We start from the raw sequence: 5,000 nt of genomic DNA, 5'->3' as shown, positions 1-5,000 counted from the left end.
CCCCCCTCTCTCCCCCCCTCCCCCCCCCTCCTCTCCCCCCCCTCCCTCCCTTTCCCCCCCCTCTCTCCCCCCTCTCTCCCCCCTCCCCCCTCTCCTCTCCCCCTCTCCCCCCCTCCTCTCCCCCTCTCTCCCCCCCTCCCCCCCCAGTTTCAGTTTTTCTACAAGGGTACCGTGCCCCGCCTGGGTCGTGTGTGCCTGGACGTGGCGATAGTCTTCATCATCTACGAGGAGGTGGTGAAGCTGCTGAACAAGGTGTGGAAGACGGATTGAGAGGAGGCTTCGTGGGGGACGAGCGGGAGTAGGCCCCGTTGCCGTGGCAGCCGTGGAGAGGAGGGGGCTGCTGTGTGATGGGTCGCTGGCCTCGTGAAGTCCCACCAACAAGAGGCAGGCTCCAGAGAGCTGACCTTGCCAAACAAAGCCATGTCTGTCGTTCATTATTGCCCACAAATATAATGTGTCGGAAAAGGAACTGCAGATGCCGGTTTAAACCAAAGACAGACACAAAATGCTGGAGTAACTCAGCGGGACATTTCGGGTCAATAGACAATAGACACAGGAGTAGGCCATTCGGCCCTTCGAGCCAGCACCCCCATTCAATGTGATCACGGCTGATCATCCCCAATCAGTTCCCCGTTCCTGCCTTCTCCCCATATCCCCTGACTCCGCTATCTTTAGGAGCCCTATCTAGCTCTCTTTTGAAAGCATCCAGAGAACCGGCCTCCACCGCCCTCTGAGGCAGAGAATTCCACAGACTCACAACTCTCTGTGAGAAAAAGTGTTTCCTTGTCTCCGTTCTAAATGGCTTACCCCTTATTCTTAAACTGTGTGTGTGGCCCCTGGTTCTGGACTCCCCCAACATCAGGAACATGTTTCCTGCCTCTAGCGTGTCCAAATCCCTAATAATCTTATATGTTTCAATGAGATACCCTCTCATCCTTCTAAACTCCAGCGTGTACAAGCCCAGCCGCTCCATTCTCTCAGCATATGACAGCATGTGAAGAAGGGTCTCCAGAGATGCTGCCTGTCCCGCTGAGTTGCTCCAGCGTTTTGTGTCTGTCCATGAATATAATATTTAGTTGGTGAGGAAATCATGTCGGGTGATCGTGAAGTGGGAAGGAGTTAATTTATTAATATAGTTCATAGATCTATAGAGAAATGACGGATTATAGATGTTTCAATGTGTCTGTGTGCCAAAGTGAATTGTTGTTTATGATGTGTGGGAAGGAACTGCAGATGCTGGTTTAAACCGAAGATAGACACAAAATGCCGGAGTAACTCAGCGGGACAGGCAGCAGCATCTATGGAGAGAAGGAATAGGTGACGTTTCGGGCTGAGACCCTTCATCAGATTGAGAGTCAGGGGACAGGGAAACGAGATATATAGACTAGAGGGTGATATGTGGAGAGATATGGAACAAATGAATGAAAGATATGCAAAAAAGTAACAATGATAAGGGAAACAGGACATTGTTGGCTGTTTGTTGGGTGAGAACGAGAAGCTGGTGCAACTTGGGTGGGGGAGGGATGGAGAGAGAGGGAATGCCAGGGTTACTTGAAGTTAGAGAAATCAATGCAGCATTAGGGGCTCCATCTTTCCATGATCATCGTTTGTTTTTTGCTTATCAATAGACAATAGGCAATAGGTGCAGGAGGAGGCCATTCGGCCCTTCGAGCCAGCACCGCCATTCACTGTGATCATGGCTGATCATCCCCAATCAGTACCCCGTTCCTGCCTTCTCCCCATATCCCCTGACTCCGCTATCTTTAAGCCCTATCTAGCTCTTTCTTGAAAGCATCCAGAGAACCGGCCTCCACCGCCCTCTGAGGCAGAGAATTCCACAGACTCACCACTCTCTGTGAGAAGAGTGTTTCCTCGTCTCCGTTCTAAATGGCTTACCCCTTATTCTTAAACTGTGTGGCTCCTGGTTCTGGACTCCCCCAACATCAGGAACATGCTTCCTGCCTCTAGCGTGTCCAAATGCTTAATAATCCTATATGTTTCAATGAGATCCCCTCTCATCCTTCTAAGCCCCAGAGTGTACAAGCCCACAGCCGCTCCATTCTCTCAGCATATGACAGTCCCGCCATCCAGGAATTAACCTGGTGAACCTACGCTGGGCTCCCACAATGGCAAGAATGTCCTTCCTCAAATTAGGGGAGCAAAACTGCACACAATACTCCAGGTGTGGGTCTCACCAGGGCCCTGTGCAACTGCAGAAGGACATCTTTCATTTATTTGTTCGATATCTCTCCACATCACCCTCTAGTCTATATCTCTTGTTCCCCTCTCCCCTTGACTCTCAGTCTGAAGAAGTGTCTCGACCCAGAACGTCACCCTTTGGTTCCTTCTCTCCAGCGCTGCCTGTCCCGCTGAGTTACTCCAGCTTTGAGTGGCTTGTCTTTTTTTAATGTCCGTTGATTATTATTTTGAGGGGGGGGGTGAGGTGGGGGCATTTGGGGAAGGTGCCATCATGATTTTACCCAAACCTGCCACCTGTGTCTACCGATTTGGGATTAACGTTAGGGACTACTCAGCTGGTGATGTGATGAGCGCGGAGAAGATTTACAAGGATGTTGCCGGGCCTGAGCTACAGGGAGAGGCTTTGGGCAGGCTGGGTCTCTATTCCCTGGAGCGCAGGAGGATGACGGATGAGGGGTGTACAAAATCATGAGAGGGATAAGAAAGGGTCAAAGCACAGTCTCTGACCCAGGGTCGGGGAATCAAGAACCAGGGGACATGGGTTTAAGAGGGAACTGCAGATGCTGGAAAATCGAAGGTAGACAAAAAGTGCTGGAGAAACTCAGCGGGTGCAGCAGCATCTGTGGAGCGAAGGAAATAGGCAACGTTTCGGGCCGAAACCAAGGAAACGGGACACCATGGAAATAGGCAACGTTTCGGGTTTCGGCCCGAAACGTTGCCTATTTCCTTCGCTCAATAGATGCTGCTGGACATGGGTTTAAGTTGAGAGGGGCAAGATTTAATAGTTGCCAGAGGTGCCCGTGTCTCTCCAAACCTTCCCCATCCACGCACGTGTCTCAGCGTCCTTTAAACAGGGCGGCACGGTAGAGTTGCTGCCTCACAGCGCCAGAGACCCGGGTTCGATCCTGACCACGGGCGCTGTTTTTTGCACCTTCTCCCCGTGGCCTGCGTGGGTTTTCTCCGGGTGCTCCGGTTTCCTCCAAAGACTCCGGGTTTGTGGGTCGATTGGCTTGGGCAAAATCGAAATTGTCCCAGGATTGTGTTGGTGTTGGTGTTGGTGTGCGGGGATCGCTGGTCGGGCACGGACTCGGTGGGCCGAAGGGCCTGTTTCCGGGGCTGTATCTCCAAACTAAACTAAACTATTCCCCCCTGGTTTGTGACTCCCCTAACCTGGGTAAAAGACTGTGTGTGCATTTGCATGTGGGAACCTCGGGCGAGTCTATACGTTCTGGCAGCTGAGCGTTGCCACTTGTTTGGCTCGTGTGTCGGTGTGAAGTGTGGACTGGGCTGGTCTCCCCATCGCTGAGTGACTCACCTTCAACATGGCTAACGGCCCGCAGCACAGTTCATTCACCTCCAGCGGCTCGAGGGAGGAGGCTTGTGTGTGTTAGGGTGGAGTGGGAGTGGAGGAGACTCTGAACCACAATCTCAAGCAGCATGCTGAAAACTTTTATTTTAATATCTAATTTAATTGCCAGAGAGTGTGTTTGAGTGTGAGTGTGTGAGAGTGAATATGCACTGTGTGTGTGTGTGTGTATGTGGGGGTGTGAGTGCTTGTGTGTGTGTGAGAGAGAGTGAATATGCATGCACGCGTGTGTGTGTATGTGGGGGTGTGAGTGTGCTTGTGTGTGTATGCGTGTGAGTTATGCATGAGTGTGTAAGCACGCACGTGTATGCGTGTGAGGTGTGTGTGTGTGAGTATACGTGCATGTGTGTATGCGTGTGTGAGTTGTGTGTGTATGCGCGCGTGTGTGCATCCGTGCGTGTGAGTGCGGGCGTGTGTGTCGTTGTGAGTGTGAGTGTGAGTGCGAGTGCGTGAGTGTGTGTGTATCCGTGCGTGTGAGTGTGCGCACGTGTATCTGTGTGAGTGCGCGCGCGTGTGTGTATCTGTGTGTGTGCGTGCAGGCATGTGCGTGAGTGTGAGTGAGTGCGAGCGTGTGTGTGTTCGTGCATGAGTGTGAGTGCGAGCGTGTGTGTGTGTGTTTGTGCATGTGGTCAATATGCCTTTAAAACTGTGACCCAAAGCACCAGAAGCAGTAGTTTGCCTTGAACAGCCTCTGTCTCCCCTCTCTCTTGCCAACATTGTGTAACGTGTACATGGTATGTCCTCTCTCAGTGGCCAATGTTTACAATGATGTATTAATAAATTAACAACTATGCTTCAAAAACTGGAATCTTCTTGTTTTTCTCAGAGTTTCAATGTTGGTGGTGACTTTGCCTCTGTAGAGGCTGTTTGTTTGCGGACAGGAAGGAACTGCAGGTGCAGGTTTACACAAAGTGTTGGAGTAACTCAGCGGGTCAGGCAGCATCTCTGGAGAAAAGGTACAGGTGACGTTTCGGGTTGAGACCCTTCTTCTGACCCAAATGGTCCCAACTCGACACGTCACCCATTCCTTTCAGTTCAGTTTAGTTTTAGAGACACAGCGCAGAAACAGGCCCTTCGGCCCACCGGGTCCATGCCGACCAGCGATCCCCGCACCCTGACACTATCCTACACACACTGGGGACAATTTTACATTTATACCAAGCCATTTGACCGACAAACCTGGACGTCTTTGGGGTGTGGGAGGAAACCGAAGATCTCGGAGAAAATCCACGTAGGTCACGGGGAGAACGTGCAAACTCTGCGCAGACAGCACCCGCAGTCAGGATCGAACCTGGGTCTCTGGCGCTGCAAGGCCCTTTGTTCCAGAGATGTTGCCTTACCTGCTGAGTTACTCCAGCATTTTGTCTATCTCGTTAGGTATGGTTGTCTCTGGAACTGATGCACTACAAAGCTGAGAACTATATTCTGTTGAACT

Source organism: Leucoraja erinacea, chromosome 25, assembly GCF_028641065.1.
Source record: "Leucoraja erinacea ecotype New England chromosome 25, Leri_hhj_1, whole genome shotgun sequence".
NCBI lineage: Eukaryota > Metazoa > Chordata > Chondrichthyes > Rajiformes > Rajidae > Leucoraja > Leucoraja erinaceus.
The sequence above is the reverse complement of the archived record's forward strand: the minus strand, read 5'-3'. Positions refer to the sequence as shown.